Raw genomic sequence first — 19,244 nt, 5'->3', positions numbered from 1 at the left:
CTCGTGTGGGAAGGAAACACTCGAGGAGGGAAGGATGACGGACCAAGTGACATGACCCATTCCCCAAGTTCCATCTCACACTGCAACTTTGCTCTCCCAGAGAGTTCTACCACCCCTTGAAAAGTTTCCTCCAAGCTTGAATTTTAGAAAGTATCCACAGCAAAAAGCAGTTAAGAATTTGATCTCTGGAATCAGATGTAGGTATAAATCCTGGCTCCAAAAAAAATAAATAAATACATCCTGGCTCCATGATTTAAACTGTGTTACCTTTAGCAGGTCACTTAATGTCTCAATTTCCTCATCTGTAAAATGCAGATAATAATTCCTCACCAGGCTGTTGTAAGGATCAAATCAAATACAGCATGAAAAGGAGCACCACAGTCCCAGCAATAGTAGATACCCAACAAAGTTGGCCATTAAATTACCAAAAACTGGTCAAGAGAGACTGCCCTGGGAATGAGCCCCGAGAACACCAGGTGTGGTGAAGAAATCGAACCAACAAAGTCCAGCTTTTGGAACTTGCCGTTACCAGCTTATTCTCACAGGTCCTGCCTTTTACATACATGATATTCAAACTAATGCCAGGTGTGTGGCCCACCTTCATTCACTGCCTCCTCACTTCTGTGGTTTATCTCTACGTCAGCCCACCCTGACTCCACCCTCAGACGCTTGTGCCTGAGCCCGTGCCTGGTCTGAGATGCCAGCCTCCTCCCCAAGTGACTGACGCCAGGAATGGTGTTGTCTCCTCATCCACTTACTCCCACCTACCAAAATGTAGTTATACCTGTGTTGGCCCAACATTCTTAACACAGTGGGACAGCCCTAGCACACTCATAAAATCATTCCATGTAAAAGTCCATGACAGCCTATGAGGTGTCCTGTCCCATTCAAGCCTTCCCCCTTGGAAGCTGTTTCATTAGATCTTAGTCTCCCTGACACAGGGAGTGTCTCCGGATAGCTGGGCCATGAGGTGGCTAAGGGAGAAGGCTGAGCAACCTGAACACAGTGGAGAATCCTTCCAGGAGCAGAGGGGTCCGTCCTCAAACACACCAGCAAATAAGGAAGGAATTGGAACGGCCAGTGGGGCTGGAGCAGGCTTCCCAGCAACCGCCCCTGACATCTTCCAGGTGCCAAGGGCTCCACTGCAGGTGTGGTCAGGAGATGTGCCAGGGGAGGCTGGCTTGGGATCCCCTGTGGCTTCCTGCCTGGACAAACACGCCCCCACAGCCCCTGTGGACTGTCACCTCCGCTGGGCCCCTCAGGCAGCACTCACACTGGTCCATTGTTCTTCCTCTGCTGGCAGTTCTGGAGCTCTTGCCCCCACCCCCCACACCCATGCCTGCCCCCAGCGACCACAGCGGAGCCTCAGCTGGTCTGTGCACCCTGAGCAGATTTAGGGGCTCAGTGCTACCACCCCGGTGGGTGCCACAGCAGTCCGGGTGCTCAACAAGTATCTCCCCTATTTGGGGGACATTCCTTCAAACAGGGACCAAAACAGAATCTTGTGAAAAGGCCATCCTATTAACAAAGATTTTCAACTCATTTCTGTCATCAGAATCCTTTTTTTAAATATGAATTATTAAATAGATCCCACAAATATAAAACAAATAGAAGAGGACCAACTCCAGTGAAAACAGGGAGGAGCACAAGGCTATCTTTGGGTTCTCTGGCCCTGAGTCCGGGGGCCCCACCAGCATCTCCAGAGAATATGCACGGTTAGAAATGCTCTGCCCACGACACTACCCTTTGAACTTACTTTGCAGACTAATGTCTTCTGGCTAGACTGTGTCTGTTTTCTCTCAGCCTGGCCCAGACCTGTTGTTGCAGGCTCTAATTTCAGGCCCTCTGCCCTTCAACCTCCTCCCCACCTGCTGCCCAGGGTGGTGGCAGGTGGTTATCAAGTGGCAACTTGTACCTAGGACTTGAGGGCAATTCAGAGCCAAGCCTAGCCTTCAGAACACAAGACCAGACTGTCTCAGTGCTGAGGGGCAAAGAGTGGGGCTTCCGGTGGGTGTGGCTTTAGAAATGGCACCTTCTGTTACGTGTAACTTCTAAAAATTGCTTTGGCACTAGTAACGTGTTGAAAACCATAGCATCCTGATATCTGCAGTGACCAGTCAGAGTTATAGAAGGTCCACTGCACTTCCCTGAGGCAGTGCCAGGGCCCCTTGCTCCCCCAGGCATTGTCCAAATCAACCCCACGTGCCTTTCCAGCCATGTCCACCTGCAGCCCCTATTCTGCTGCTGTTCCAGCAGGTGCAGCAGAAAACTGACCACTCATTAAGATGAGAATATTTACGACTCCCGATTCTTTGCTAAAAGCTACTCTGCTTTTCTATTATGTCTGAGGTTCAGTGGACTTTTCCTGAAAATCAACACAAATTAAAACTACAAATGTGGATCCCACCCAGAAAGCCCACTGCTTATACCCACACACACACACACACACCCACACACACACACACACATACACTGTCCTCCCCGTGCTTGGCCATCTACCCACTTCCCAGGGTCCTTCAAAGCCTTGCCCAAGACCCACATCTTCCGTGAAACTACTTCTCCTACTACTCTTTTTAGAGTGTTGATTCCATACTCACTTTCTGATAATTAATCATATACTGCTTGTATTTTCAATGAACATGTAAGTGTTTTTATTTCCATAACTCAGTTGTTAGTTTCTTGAGGGCAAGGACCAAGCATTCCTGGAATTCCCGATGGTGTCCAGCCATGTTTTAGTTTGTGATTTGCAAATGGCTAGTGTTCAATTAACATTAGTTGACTCACTGGTGTCATTGGCTACATACTTCATATGTTGGATATATATATACTCTTTGAAGATAGCTGCTATAGGTCTGTTTCAACAAAAATGGGCTGAAAAAGAACATAAGAGGAAACATACATTTTAATCTCATAGTTTCATAGTTCATTTCATATTTTTCCTAAGCAAACATTCCTAAATTTAGTCTGTATAATACACATCTCCTGTCTCTCAATATCCACTCTTCCCCGCTCCAATCCACTCACTAAGATGCAGCCGAGAGATTTACTTTTCATGCAAATCTGTCATCTTCTTCCACTGCTTTAACTCCTCAGTGGCTTCCAATTGCCCTTCGGCCCTAGTCCAAATCCTTCATCTAACTTCCTTGGCCCTCCGGGGTCCAGACTTGCTGTCACTCTAACCTCATCTTGTATCATGTTCCCCTGCGCTCTCTAGGGTCCCACACATTCGGTTTGCATTTCTTAAAACTACCATGCATGCTTCTCTCAACTCCAGGACTCACACAAGCCCTTTCTCTGTCTATAATGTTCTTCCTCCCACTCTTTTCCTCCCTCCCCTACATCCCTTCACCTGGCTGATTCCAGTTCAACCTTCAGTTTTCAGATTAAACATCACTTACCCAGAGAGGACTTATCTGAGCCCCAGAACTAAGATCAGAGAAACTGCCAGATGCTCACCCAGCATCCTTCCTGTGTCTCCTCTTCATTTGCGGTCTTCTAACCTGTTCGTTTTCCCTCCGAGATCCTGAGGTTACAGATAGTTCCCCTTTTGGTGGTCGACACATCCCCAGTACCAAGAATCATGCTAGTTGAATAGAATTGAAGTGTCCCCACATTTCAGCCAATGTTCAGGACAGCTTTCCCACATACAATGCTCCAGGCCGTAAAGACATCACTCTTCAGGTGAGTGCTTTGGGATCACTGTTTTGAGATAAAATTTACAATGAATGGCATATACAGATGTCGTATTATTAAGATATACACCTGAAACTTATATAATGTTATTAACCAATGTTACCCCAATAAATTTAATTTTAAAAAAAGAAATACTCTGCAGAAGATTTCCATGGCCACTAATTCAGTTTAATTTAGCTTAACAAATCAAAGCACTTAACTCCTCTACCAAAACCTTATTCTCTGCCTCTGCCCTGTCCACCAGCCTCACTTGTGATCTATGGCTTGTGGGGCAGAAGAGGAAGGAAGGGGGGAGTTATGACCACCAACATAACTACCACAAGTCAATACTACTACCCAGTATGTTGTGGCCACTTTAAATAAAACTGTCCTTCCTACTGGAAGAAAAGGTTCTAACACTGCTGGTGGTCTGCAAATCTGAGACAGCTTCAGTCAATAGACAAGGAACCACAGATGACTTATGGGTACACGGACAAGCCAACCATTTACGGAGTGTGGTTTCACAGGGTACTCCAGCCCTCCATCCACATTTCCCCTACTCCTGACCAAAACTTCCCAGTTAGACCTTGGTCCTTCTGCTTAAAGCATTCTCAAGCTTTAGCAAGCATCAGAATCACCTGGAAGCTTAATAAAACACAGATTTCTGGACCCCACCCCAGAGTTTCTGATTTAGGAGGTCTGATTCAGGCCCCAAAATCTGCATTCCTAAATTCCCAGGAAATGCTGATGCTGCTGGTCTAGGGGCCACACACTGAGAACCTCGCATTTAAACTACCATAGGAATGGTTTTCAGCCCTAGTTGTGCATGAGAAACCCTGTGGAACTTTTTAACTGTAGAGTTTGAGTGGGGCCAGGCTTCTGTATTTCTCAGTGTACCACCAGTGACTCTAACACACGGCCAAGGCTGAGAACCACACGTAAGTGTTTATCCCCGTCTAAAGGCAATGGTCCTTCTAAATGGCTAACACTTTGAAGTGGAATCAGTGCTTTATGTGCCAGTAGGAATGAGTTCCCGAGCTTTCCTGAGAGATTTTAGTGGAGGGAAAGGAAGTAAGTACTGAAGACCCTATACAGAGGGGCGTATGTAGATGAGGCACAGCAAGGGGAGGGAAACTGAGTCAGCCAAAACCATCTGTACTCCCTTCACCAAGAGGGTTGTCCAGCCTCTGAGAGCCATGTGCAGGAGTTGCCCTTGATGCTACAGTTGCAGCCACTTGCTTGGGCTCTCACTCCCTTTGGTTCTGCTTCTTGGGTTCACTGACTATGGCCAAGACCGTCAAAATGGGCAATGTGAAAACCCAGCTGGTCAGACATTCTGACTGAAGACCTGGATACCACTTAGTCTCTGACCAGGGGACGGCCCTGAGCCTGACCTCTGGGCCCTTCATTGTCCGGAGAGGCCCTAGAGAGCACTTAAATATGTATTTAAGCATTGTACTCCACTTGTGCACAGGAACTGAGTGGGACTTTAAGTTCCATTTCTTTTACTTGGAGAAATGACATTTCTCTTTAGCTGAACATATTCAGTCACGTGCTTGTCTCATCACCTTTTAACCCTGGTTAAAGTGAGTGGGGCGGGGGGGGCGGGGGGGGAAGGGAAGGGACAATGTTTTTCTAGTTTCTTCCCTCAAATGCCAGCTCTGAGTTCTCACTGCCTCTTAAGAAGGTAAGACTTATTATCTTAGTCTTTCCTTGGCTTTAAGCCGGCTCAGTCTTCTAATGGACTTGCTCTCCTTGTTCCTGGCACAGCGGTCTCTAAGAATGAACTCCAAATTTAACAGAGTTTTCACTGTCAAACTGCAGCATCTCTAGCCCAGGGCAGAACCTGGTTAAACTGGGAGTGAGGCCTCCAGCGCCTAGCTGAGGCAGTGGCTGGAGGATAGGCGGTCCTCTTGCTTTCAAGTTGCAGATATGAGCTGGGTGGGAGCGGGGCATGAGGGTGCTTGCAAAATGTTTCCCTTAATCTTGTGTTGTCCTAAGGATGGCCTGGATACAGGCCTTATCCCTGGTCTGCAGAAAGGAATGGAAGGCCGTGACTGTGGAAGGAGCTGGGTGGGTGGGGGCAGAGATTGTATAGATTCCCTCCGTTGCTGGGGTGGTCACATAGAGGAATTTACAGGGAAAGAGCCCTGAGAAACAGAAGGCCTAGTCTTCCTCCAATTGGCTAGCAACCTCAGAAAAATAGTGCCTCCTTTCTGGGTCTCAATTGCCTCATCTGGAGGAAACTGAGGGGCTAGACCAAATGATTCTTGCATCTTACCCAGCCCCAATGTTCTATAAGTCCACAGTTATGTGATGGAACTGTTATTGGGTCATTTACTTTAAAATACATGCAACAAGCAGTTGCTATAACTCTATTAAACTTAAGAAAAGGTATTTCATCTGTAGTACTCGAGTTAATTTAGCAACAAGAACTTCAGAATCCTTCAATGAAAACACTCCTTCTCTTTCTCTCTGATAAGAGTTTATGTTAAATGATGAATTTTCTAAATAAGGTGCTGTACAGATTAAATTTATGAACTTTAACATAACATCACTTAAAGGGGAAATAATGCTATGATCCCCAAAGCCCTTAATCCCATAGACAGGATATGTAAGTGAGGAAAACTCAAGAGAAAAGGAAGCCTTCTTCCAGGAGGCAGAGTTGAATTCCTCCTCCCCTTGAGTGTGAACTTTGTGACTAACTTCTAACATAAAGTCTATAAAGGGGAAACATAACTGTGGTAGAGAAACCTGGCAGATACCACCTTAACCGAAAGACCAAAGTCAACTTGACCAGTGAGAAGTCATGCTGATATGATGCTATGAGAAGGACATTTCTCTTCCGTGATATTCTTTCCCCCAAATCCACAACCCAAGTCTAATCATGAGGAAAAAAACACCAAACCCAAATTCAGGGACAGTCTACAAAATACTTAACCAGTACTCTTTAAAACTATCAAAATCAAAAACAAGGAAAGACTGAGAAGGCGTCACAGATTGGAGGAGGCTAGCATGATAACTAAATGCCACAAGGTATCCGGGATGGGATCCTAGAGCAGCAAAACGACACTAATAGGAAAATTGGTGAACTCCAAATAAAGTCTGTAATCTAGTTCAGTCTTATGCCAATATTAACTTCTCAGTTTTGAGAAATGTGCCATAGTTTTTAACATAGAGGGAAGCTGGATGAAGGGTATGTAGGAGTTCTGTATACTTCATTTTTGCAACATTTCTGTAAATCTAAAATTATTTTGAAATAAAAAGCTGAAAACAAGACTCTATGTGGGGTGGGCAAAGTCATTAATGCTGAAAATGTGTTAACAAGTAATAAATATGGCATTACTCTGGATATAAGACATCTTTTCAAATGTAAGATTCGAAATTTGTCTATCATTAAACCTGAATTAAATGTCAAAAAAAACATGGCACCACTATCTTTGTCTCCACATTCACTAAATTACCCCATAATCTGTATGAGAGATTTTCTTTCTTGTTCATCACTGTATCCCTATCACCTAACTCAGGGTAGACACTCAGAATGTATGTGTTGAGTGAATGAATGATGCTATTCTGGGCTTTATACACAGATAATTAAATAAGCTCAACCCCTGAATTCTTGGAACTTACACTCTAACAAGATATATTTAAATATTTTTATTTATATAAAATATATTTTATTATGTATTAATTCATATAAATATGATAAATCTAAGATTTATATATAAAATATAAGAATGTATATATTATATATAAAATACACACTCGTATATAATCAGAGCACAATAATAATATTAAGCCAATCTGAGGGAAAGTGAATTTATCTTCGTTGGGATTTTTGTCTGTTTTTATTCACTGATGTATCCTCAACACCTAGAATAGGTTTGGCATTGGCTGACGCTCAACAAATATTTGTTCAATGAATAAATAGATCGGCCTCATGTTCAAGCCAAAGGAATGTCTTCCAATTCCTCTCAGGTGAGTGTGTAGGAAGAGTGGGGTTGTTGCAGAGAAGCCCACAGTCTCCCAGCCTTAAGGCAAGTTGGCATGTGCTATGTTTGTGCTAAATGTTCCTCTTAGATGCCTTAGAGATCCTCCCACTCTGCCTTCCATGGCCTTTCAGAATCCGCATTGTGCACAAAGGTCTGACTGTGTTTTTATCCAAAAGCAAAAAAAGAAATACCACATCGGAAATGTCTCCACTCACTCATTTCCACATTGTAATTTGTGTTGACTTGGTGAAGAAATTCAACGGAACCGTACACCCCTTTTGCAGAGTGGAACTTTACCTGACAGCCCCCAAGCAAAAATTTTAGAATGAGTCCCTTTACCCTTTTGAATTACTAAATAAACATCTCTCCAGAGAAGGGCTTCTCTTGTGGGATCTCCAAGTGGTATTTCTGTTCATCTTCCTATGAGCATGACTCTGGACACAGCATGTGTGATTTCTCTACTTCAGAGACCCTCAAAGTATAGCCTCGAGTTACAAAGATGAAACACAATTGTGTACATAGAAATTTGTCTGGGAAGCCAAAGGTAATTAATTTTGTGTCTTTTATGCTTCAGAATCGTAACCCCAAACATTGCTGTTGTTCTCTTTCAGGTACTCCCATTATTGTGGGCTAAAATTGAAGTGTTTTCTCTTCACCATGACATGATAATTAATAGGGAAAAGGGAAGTGATTTTAGTGGGCTAAGGTCTTCTTTACCTGCAATGTTACCATTGTTATTCATGGCAGAACAGAGAGAACTCAGTGGAAGAATTTGTCTCTGGGACAGATCCAACAGCTGCAGAGGAGGTGATCTGAGGAGCATCTAACAGTCTATACAACCAAAACTAACTTCCTTTCTTTCCCACAAGGTACCAAAATCGTCAGCATTAATTTTCAGCAAGTCACTCCCTTGTCTCTGAAAACTTGAATAAAAATATTATCTGAGTTGGGTGACAAATGAAGCCATTGTCACAAAAAGAGAGCTCAGTATTTATCAGATTAGCCAGTCAGTCATTTTAAAAGGACCTAAAGGAATGGGATATGGGATTTACTGGTTAGATTGTAATGATGGTGATGGTGCTGATGATGCGATGGTGGTGATGATGGTGTAGATAATGGTGGTGGTGATTATGGTGATGATATTGCTAATGATGGCGGTAATGATGACGGCGATCATGGTGGTGACAGTGATGGGATGTTATTGGTAGTAGAGCTAATTATAACAGAAATATACCATTTTAGAAAAATGTATTATTCACCAGTCACTATGATAAGCACTCTGTATTAATTATTTCAGTTCATTCTCACATTCACTTTTATATATTCATTTTGTAGATGAGAAAACTAAAGCTGAGATTAAGCAACTTGTTCAAAGTCACCCAGTTAGGAGAGAAAGGGCTAAAGTCCATCAGATTTAAGATGGTGCCCTAGTTGAGCGCCCCAAGCTTCCAGGGTTAGGGAGCAGTTTCAAGGTCCCTGGGAAGGTAAAAGCACACGAGAAAGGAGTAGACCTTGGCCTACCTTGGCCTCAAGTCCCCTCTGCTCACATCACTATGACAGTTACTACTCAGGGGTAACAGACCCCAAATTGACTTCTCTACCACCTTTGATGAAGAAATACATAGGAAAGGACAAAGACACGTCTTGCTGAACATGACAGGAGCTGTTGGGTGAAGAATGTTTTTTTACACGGAATTTTTTTTCCTTCCCTGGGAAGGAAAGACACATTACCCATGCTGGGTACAGAGTCCCGAAGAAAACTTAGAACTTTAAGAAAAAGACCAGGAGATGAATGAGACACAACTAGCGATGTGTTCCATTCATCTCCTACAGTCTCATTGTCAATGCTGAACAATTTCATGTGTTATTACATTATTACCTCATGGTATTACCTTGTTAGCTTGATCTATCGTTTCATCCATTCGATCTTTCCAACTATACTGCTAACTTTTTGTGGATGGAGAACACAATCCTGTTTCTTTTCTACATCATGCCCCCATGCCCCGGCCCAGTGCTGGGGCATGTTGTAAGTGCCTAATGAATATTTGTAATCTGATTGATTGACGTACCTCCACTGCAGTCAGGATCAGCTACCAGGGGCTCTGAAGGATACTGAGATGTTAGAACAATCAGAACCCAGGGAATTTGGAGCAATTATCTGGCCTACCTATAAGAACAAAGATGGCTCTCTTGATACTTTTCTACAAGCATCAGGGAAGCTTTCCCAAGGTTTGGGATCTGTAACAGACTCAAGATACTTCTCCCAATGTAGATTGAGCTCAGTGTGAAGAATGGCCAGTTCCCCTGTTCAGGGAGCAGAGAGGATTACTTGAGATTACTGAAACATCCCTAGGCATGCTTTATAAATGCACATGTTCACATTCATCTTAACCACATGGCCGTCAAGAGCACAGACTTGGAGCCAGATTGCCCATATTTGAATGCCAGTTTCGCTACTTACTAGCTGTGTGACTTTGGACAATCTATTTCTCTGTACCTCAGTTTTTCATCTGCAAAATAGATGTAATACCACTTGTCTCATAAGATGTATGAGGATTAAATATATATAAAGCACTTAGAAGAGTTCCTGACATATAGCAAAGGCTGCAAATGGGTTAGATGCTATTATTGCTATTATTTTTATCTATTTGTTTGTTTATTATTAAAGCATTCTGCAGATATGTTATCTTTATCACTCTTCATAATGTATAATATTTCGCTTTCTCCCCACAGACTCATGAGATTTTATTAGTATCCTCACTTTAGATAAGGGAAACATTAAGATCATAAGATTTAAGTGACTTGTTAACAATCCTATGCTCATTTCACTGCATCATTCTTGTCTTTCGATGATGGTGCAGATAGTGGTCTTCAGGTGACAGTCAGGTCCTGTGGTGCCTGGAGTGGGGCAGGGCAGATGGCTCAGCAGGGCATTGCTGGCCCAAATAGGCTGGAGGATCATGTCTCTTCGTTGGCTCACCACCACATGATTAATTCCATGCTTGTACCACCATCGTACCTCTGCTTACTCCTCACATACAGTCCCTAATACAGTCCCTAACTGCGAAACGAACCTCCGTTTTCCTTATTCTCATTAGCTTGGTGGTCATTTTCTCCCATTGTAGTATGCCTTGTATACTCTAAGTGCTTTTCCCTGGGGGAAAAAATCTGCCATCTGCTGCCAGGCTCAGATACAGCCTATTTAGTTGCGCCAGAAAAGAGCAGAAGGCCAGGGCTTTGGGAACTGGGTACTGGGCTGCAGGTACCTGGGCACTAGGAAGCTGGCATCCTCCCTCCCCGGGCTATTAGCTACTGAAGAGCTGGCATGTTCACTAATGGCATCTCCACGACCACTGCAAACCTGGAGCAATGTGCAGGAGAGGTTATAAGGTTGAATCAGACACAGGCAATGCACCCATTAGACTCACAGCCCAGGGGTGGGTGCAAAGCCCACATACAGCAAACTTTAATATTGGAGCCAGCCTACCTCATTTCAAATGTTGCTCTTCAGGTCTTACTAACTTCGTATCCTTAGGCAAGTTGCTCAACTTCTCTTTGCCTCAGTTTCTTATCTATCAAATTTGGATAACAATTATACCTACCTTGTCAGGATTCAGTGAATGAGTATACATAATTATTCGTATACATTATTATTAAAATAACTATATTTTATTACAATGTTCTCTAGTAACACCAAGGAAAGAGTGATCATTTCTGACAAAGTGGGTTTGAGAAAGATGTAGTTATAAAACAACATACGAGTCACTATTTGTTGAGAGCTCAAAATATGCTAAGCCCTTCATAAGCATTACCCAATATAATCCTCACAAAACCCCATGAGTGGATATTTGCCACATTTTGGATGACAAAACTAGTCTTCAGAGAGGGTAAGTAACTTGCACAGCAGTCCAGGTGGGGTCAGGATTTGTACCCAAGTCAGGCTGCCTCCAGAGTACAACTTCTTAACCAGCATGCCTTATTCCTCAGGATGTGTAGCTTCTGATGAAGATCAGAAAGGCAGGAAAGGGGTAGTATATGGGAGTTAGGATGGAGAGGGGCATGGATGCCTCTACAGCCAGGAAACAGCGTTGGGGCAAAGTGGCTGTCAGGGCAAATGCAAGAATGTTGAAGGCCCCTCCATGCTGCACAGTCTCAGGTAGATCAGGGCCAGGCTCATATAATACTCAGCCTCTCCTGCCCTAAGCCATCAAGCTCACGTGGTAGACCAAATGAAAGTCACAGAGAACAAGTGGAAATGATTGTGCAAGTCATTGGAGCTGGAACCACACTTGATTGATGGGGTGGTAGGAGGCAGGAAACCATCCCCCTTCTCATCTATCTCATATTCTTCCACTTCCTTTTGTCTCCTGGTTGCTGAGATACCAATCACCAAGACCTACTCAGAGTCCCATGAGCCTGACTCACTGGCTCTGGGGGAAAATTCTTTAAGGGCAGAGGCTGCTGCAGCACCTGAAGGAAGGTCCCCAGCAGGAGTGAGTGGAGGAGCAGGCTCACTGCTGGGAGAATCAGGAGCTGCTAATGACTGGCCACCCCTGCCTCGTCCAGAAGCCATCCTCAACATCCTTACCTCCATCATCTGAGAGAGCATTTCAGATCAACAGGACGGATGCACAGCTGGGCCATAGTCAAAACAGAGCAGCTCTGCTTTCATTCATTTCTGATTGAGGCTGAGAGGTATAAAGAGAGCCTGGACAAACTGGAGACGTTTCTCTCACCAGGAAATCCAGACCCTTTGAGGGCTGATAAAAGAGAAGCTAATGACATCATCTTCAGGGCAACCCAAGTAAGCATCATGCATGCATTCATTTATCAAAAAACATTTATTAAGAACATACTATGTGCCAGGCACTAGGCAGCTATAGAGATAAATAGAATCCCTACCTTTTAGTGAGGGAGGCTTTTGTGTTAACAAATATGGAAGAAAATGGGATTTATGTTTGATAGAGAAGAACAGTAGAGGGGCACCCGATAGCCAAGAGAGGGTGGATGGGGCAGGTGCAGTGACCTCTGAGTTGAGTTATGAAGAATACGTGGGAATTAGAGTTAACTGAGGAAAGAGGAAAGATAACACCATTTCAGGAGGAGGGTTTATGCAGATGTTTGTCAGTTGCAGTCACAAGAAATTAAAGGCATTCCTATTCAATAGCCAATATTTTCTCTAAGAGTGATGGAAGAAGTGGTGGAAGAGAGAAAGGTTTTAAAATCACCCCTTTAGGATGTGAAAGGAGCTGAAAAGGGAGCTGACTAGATACACTCATGAGGTTCACACAACTCTCCCATGTCTGAATTCTCTTCCTAATGGGGCACTCAGTTTGGATTCTGATTATTTCCTCTAGCTTGGATGGCTTTGGCATAAGAAATGCTGTGTGTTGTGGTAGGAAAAAAGCAGTTTCATCAAACAATTTTATGTAAATTATTTCATTTGATGAACTCTGTTTTACAAATGAAGAAGCTGAGTTATACAGGGGATAAGTGACTTGCACAGTTTCACATGCCTGCAGAAATGGAGGCCTAAGGAATGTAAGGAACTTGGCTAATGGAGATGATGGGAGTTGAGCATAGATCTTCCAGCTCTAAGTCTTAAGTTTGGCACCGTGTGTCAAGAGACATAGCTCCGGTCTCAGTTCTGCTACTAACCTGCTGTGGGATCTTAAATTAGTCACTTAACTTCTCTAGGCCTCAATTTCCTTATTTGTAAATGAATCTATGAGTCTTTCTGAAACCCTTTCTTATTCTCAATTTGTAGAGTATCTTATAAGGAAACTTGCACAATCACTATCCCCTCACCCCTAAGTGTTCCTTGATCCGAGATTCAAGACGTGGCACGTGGGAGCCAACTCATGTTCCCTCTAATCCAGAAATGAGGCTTTGATAGGAAATAGCATAGACGGCTTTCCCTACATTTCCACAACACCACAAGGTTTGAAAAGTCCCCTAAATAAACAAATTTGCCTTAATAATTCATTGATCTAGAATCTACACAAGAAAGGATAGTGTGTAATGAATAGAAAAGACTGAAAACATGCTCTACAACCAACCAATTATATGCCCTTGGTCAAAGCTTCACACAGACAGTTTGTTGATCTGTAAATCATCGGAATAAATGATCATTAAAATTTATTAATGTCTCCCACCTTAATCCATATAAGCAACTGTCTCCTCAGTATATCTGCTTAACATGCTGCAAGCCCATGGACTACGCTTTGAGTAGCAAGAATATACAGTATATAGCAGGCATTAATTTGTTTATTGTCTGTCTTTCCCACTAAAATGTAAGCTCAGTGAGGGCCAGAACTTTGTTTGGTTTACTTCGGTAGTCCCTCGCACTTATATTACTGATTGGCACGGATTAGACATAAAATAAATTTCATTGTGTGAATGAATGAGGGAATCGTGAGGGTGTGGAGCGAGTATGGCAAGAACCCCAGAAAGACATCTAAGACAGCGCTAGGAGTTGAAGTGGAGTCCAATGGGATGATTTCCTGAAGCAGACAGAAATGCGATCACCCAGAGAAAGCAACAGAGTTAAATCAGTTCAGCTGTATCCAGTCATTAGATTTAAGAAATAAGTGGGGCTAGCTATGAGAGGCGAGATCCAAGAGTCGGAGCAGTGATGGACCGGAAAGCTAGAGCAAGGGCAAAAGAGAAGTGAGAAGTTTCAAGGAAATTGCTTGAGTCGTGACTGCAGTGCTCAAAGCCCACTCACGGTGTGGACGTTACATGGTACATCATGTTCGTGGTTTAAAGGCACAGGACTGGGAAGGACAAGTTTCATTTCAACCCATCTTGGAACTACTAATTTTAGAGTATAAGAAACATGTACGCTAACATTTACTACTCACTGCATTTGATTTCCTTTGTTCTAAATTTATTTCTTTCTCACTTGAAAGGTGTCCCATAACTCAACTATTCCAGTACAATATGATAATCTGATGGTATTCTGTCTACACGTTAATGTCAACATGGTTTTTCGGATGATGATGACAATAATTATGTATATCCATCTTGATTTTCAAAAGGATTTGAGGCATTTTATAAAATAACAACAAAAAAATCACATTCATGTGGTACTTACTATATGCCAACCACTGTCCTAAAGACTTTATAGATATTAACTCATTTAGTCCTCCCAACAATCTTATGAGATAGCTATCACTGGTATCCCCATTTACAGGTGAGAAAACTAAATCCCAAGGAGGTTAAGTGAGTTGTCCAAGCTCACTCAGCTAGCTAATGGCAACATATAAAATAAAACAAAAAGTAAATTCTTTAAGAACCAGCAGGAGGAAAACTCAGGGGAGAAAACACTGCTAAAACTCACCACAAAACTTCCTTGCAGCCCGGGGCTTCCTTGCAGCCCGGGGGTAAAAAGAAAATGGGATGGTTTCCAGCCATAGATGACCTCTGGCAAACTGTAAGACAGCCTTGTGAGACTAAGCCAGAAACATTAAAGGCGGGTAGTCAGTGTGAGCAATGCTTCTCTAGCGGGCAGAGTCAAATAGAGAGAAGAGTATAATCAGAGGCAAGAGAGGAAAAGACCAGCAACAGCGCTGTGTGAAATAAAGACTAGAAGGATGAGGCAGGAGGTCCCACACACAGAGGAGGTAAGAGTCAGTGCAATGGACACACAGTAGGATCAGCACCCACAAAAACCCTGGAAAGGCAGGATTCTGAGCATAAAGCCTTTAGTACCTTGCTACTCAAAGTGTGGTCCTTGGATCAGTAGCATCTGCATCACCTGAGAACTTAGCAGAAATACAGAATTTCAGGCCTACCTCGTTCTACTAAATCCGAATCTAAACTTTTAACAAGATCCTCAGGTGATGTGAAAGCACATGCAGGTTTGAGAAGCACTGCTCTAGCATAGACCTTGGTGAATTTCCACATAGCACTAGGCTCCTGACACGCAGACACTCGGCTCTTCACCTCCACGATCCCTTTTGATCCTCATAATAATAATACAATAAAGATATCCTTTTTGTACCCACTTTACAGATGAGGAAATTGAGACTCACAGTGACAGTCACACACCTAATGAGTGGCAGAGATTTGTTCCCAAACCAATTTGCTTCAAATTCAGTGCTCATTGGTAATTCAGTAGAAATCCACAGTAAGGGCCTGAGGAAAGGGTGGCCTGACCAGGAGAACAACAGAGAAGCTATTGCTGGCATGTGTCAAAGTTTGTTACAGTGAACAATTGAAGAAGGCTCCTACAGTAGAGATGGAAAGAAAGAAGGGAGATGTGAGTGGGTATAATTAATGTCTTATAGGAAGATCCAACCAGGCCCTTCTGAGAGCATGGCAAAGCTGTCCCTGAATCCTTTAAGAAAACAAATCCTTCTGATGTTATTACAGGGGACGTGTGGCGGAAGCTCCAGCCATGACATGCTGCCCTATTCTGAGCACGGCTCTCCTGTCCGCCCCCAGCTCAGCTAGCTGCAGTGGTGTTATCCTTCTGTTCCGTTCGTTCAGCAAAATGTCAGTGTGGGAGCAAACCGAGAGTGAATGCGTCTTTCATGTGCCAATTAGTCATGTACCACTAACTGCTTGTGTGTGATTTGTGTGTGTGTGTGTGTGTGTGTGTATGTGTGTGTGTCTGTGGTATGTTATTTAACTTTTCCTTTATTATGGTTGGTCTCCCCACTCAATTTTTATTAAGCTCCATGTGGGTCAGGACTGTCTTGTATTTAACTGGATTCCCCAGAGCACAAGGCAGACACACAGTGTGTATTTAATAAGGTTTATGTGATGGATTGCCTCTTCTGGAGAGTGAAAGCAGCCCAGCCTCACCCAGGGCCCTCAAGCTCCCTCCAGGAAGAGCAGTAGTGCTGGAGGTGACAAGTCCTGATTGCTAAGTGTGTCCATCCCACGGACTGGCCTGACAGTCTCAGATGACCTCCCCATCCAGGGCTCAGGGAATCCCTGGTGCGCCTCACCCTCCACTTTCATCTTCATGGGAAACGGCAACATCACCGCACGTGGGTGTGTGGTGTGAAGACATAAGGTGGGGTTCTCGCCTGGGCAGCTGTTTTGCTGCGTTGTTTTCCTGCCCCTTCCTGAGGAGATAAGATCTAGACAGGCTTGTGGTTCTCTCCCACCGACCCTCAAAGGCAACCAGCAACCAAGTTCCCATTTCTCAGGCGCCTCCTCAGAATCACACCCCGTTTCAATATCTGTAATGAGATCCGGGTCATTTGAAAGCAGCAGCGAAGAAAAACGAAAAACGCAGCTTCCCAGAACACAGGGAAGATCAATGTCTCTGAGCTTCCCTTTCTTCTCTGAAGATCTCCAGGCAAAACTGATTTGCATGGGCTGCCCAGTCAGCACCTCACAGAGGGAGTCTCAAGCCTGAGGTTGCTGGAGATGCTGCCACCTTCCCCGGCCCTGGGGGATGAGGGGAGGTGATGACCTAAAAGAGAACTCACTGTGGGTATCACAGGGGAGCCTAGGGAGAGGGAAGCAGACTGCTCTGGAAAGACAGAAGAATACAAGCCATATATCCCTGAAGAGGGAGAAACAGCTAAAAGGAACAAATGGCTATGCACACAAACCCTGCTTCCTACCTGGCTCTGTAGTCAGATTCCAGTTGCAAGGCGCCCTACGATAATGGACTAACTCCTCTGGAACCCAGGCTGAAGCAGAGGTGGTCTTTCACGCAGAGTGCAGAATCAGCCCTGCTCAGTGAGCCCTGTGACTGGTTTGCTGATTCCTAGTGTGTTCTGCCAGCCCCAGAGGAGGAAAACCTAATTTTGATCACACCTTCTTCTTCCAAGCCTTCTCCTTCTCCTTCGTTCCTCTTCAGACCCCCTCATTTTATAAGCCGGAGATACCAGTCACCTTGATGCAAATACTTACTGAGAAATCAGAGAGAGTGAGTATGAAACATAGCACTGTGCAGAGGGCTTGAAGGGACAGAGGGTAAAAGAATTAGAAATATCTCTTTTTACTTAAAAAGAATCATGCTCTCCTGACCTTAGGTCCCAGAGGTCAGGCTGAGGAGAGGGAGAGAGAGAGAGAGAGAGAGAGAGAGAGAGAGAGAGAGAGAGAGAGAGATTGGGACTCCTTATTCATCTCCTGGTATGAAAGACAGCAGGACAGAGAGGCAGGTATGGCCCCATGGGACCTAGGGGTGGCCTCTCCAAGTGGCCAGTCCAACAGCCTCCCACAACACATCCACATGGAACAAATAAAAGAACTGGTCTCCAGAATGGAAGTCCACCTGGTCACAGCTTTGCAGGGTGTGGAAAAGGGAAAGCTGGTGTATTACTGATGGAATAGCCTGGTTGGAGAAATGAGATTATATAGACTGAGTCTATAGGAATCCCGTCGGTTCCTTTCCGGACCCCTGGTTAGAAAGAATGGAGTCTCTCCCTCTCTGACCTCTTCTTGGTTATGTAACTACATTTAATCCTAGGTAAGGTGTGCCCCTCACTGGACGTCCCCCAGACTTCTGGGGGCTCTGACTTACTGAGGTTAGAGCAGAATAGATTTGAGAAGCCATCAGTCATGCCAATGGAATTGAATAATTTGAAGTACCTCAGGTAGACCCAGAGCACAGCTTGGTTCTAGTTCAATACCCATGCCTCCTCCCAGTACACCTCGAACCCACCAAAAGGCACAGAAGGTGTCTGCCTAAGGCAGAACCGTGTAACCATCAGAGCACAGGCTTTGGGGTCAGAGCCCCTGGTCTTGTATTCTAGCTGCACCATGTACTTTGTAACCTGGACAAAACCATTTGACTTCTCTATACCTCATTTTCTCACATGGAGGAAGGGGATAATAATGGTCTTTGATAGGACTAAATGAGATACTGTGTGTGCCCAGCACTGTGCCTGGGCGGATCAAATGCTCAATTACTAATAGTGATCCTTATTATTTTTTATTCCTATTATCATTGTTTTCCCCCAGATCGGTAGCTTCACTGGGCCTGCAGTGAGTCCTCTCAGAGTGTATTTTTGATGAAGCCAGTCCCCCAGCACTTCCCAAGTCCCAGTAAACTCTTGAGGATGTCAATATGCACAGTTTGCTATATGTTAGTTTAACCGTGATGGCCAGGATATTAACCTGCAGCCTGAGGGTGGGCCTACCTTTTGAGCAGAGTTTGGTGACTCCAACAACTCTGCCTTATGCCTCAGGGTCTGAACCAGCTTTTTCATAGACTGAGATATTAACTATATGAACGTGCCCTTGTCAAAGTTTTATCAACTCCGATGGAAGGATTAAACATGATATTAACGAGCAGCTCTGACTAGGTTTCTGCCAGTCACTGCTTTGCATGACTGCCTCAGCTTCTCTTTCTCTTCCTCTTCCTGTCCTCTCTTTGCTGATCTGGACTCAGCTTGGTATTCTTGTCACATGGTCATTGCCCAGGTGAGCTCAGCTCAGCATGAAACAAACAGCTCATCTAAAGGCACCACACTGTCTGTAGAGGGAGGGAGACCGCCCTCCTCAATCTCAACCTCTGACAAGTGGGCTCTTTCGGTTCCACTTTGCAAAAGCCAGGCAGAAAGGGTTTTCATCTAAGCTTGTGCAGCCCTCCAATGGGGACCACAAGCCGCC

The 19,244-nt window shown here is 44.2% G+C and overlaps 1 long non-coding RNA gene across 1 annotated transcript; it reads right to left on the bottom strand.

The window, feature by feature from the left end:
* Positions 1-2,720: 2,720 nt before the first annotated feature.
* Positions 2,721-18,916, bottom strand: LOC141572184 (uncharacterized). The gene is made up of 3 exons (XR_012497395.1): positions 17,249-18,916; positions 3,457-3,699; positions 2,721-2,871 (listed from the first exon to the last, which is right to left on the bottom strand). It is a non-coding gene; the product is annotated as an uncharacterized LOC141572184 (long non-coding RNA).
* Positions 18,917-19,244: the final 328 nt, after the last annotated feature.

Source organism: Rhinolophus sinicus, linkage group LG06 (assembly GCF_036562045.2).
Source record: "Rhinolophus sinicus isolate RSC01 linkage group LG06, ASM3656204v1, whole genome shotgun sequence".
Classification (NCBI taxonomy): Eukaryota; Metazoa; Chordata; class Mammalia; order Chiroptera; family Rhinolophidae; genus Rhinolophus; species Rhinolophus sinicus.
This window is presented reverse-complemented; position numbering and strand designations above follow the sequence as displayed.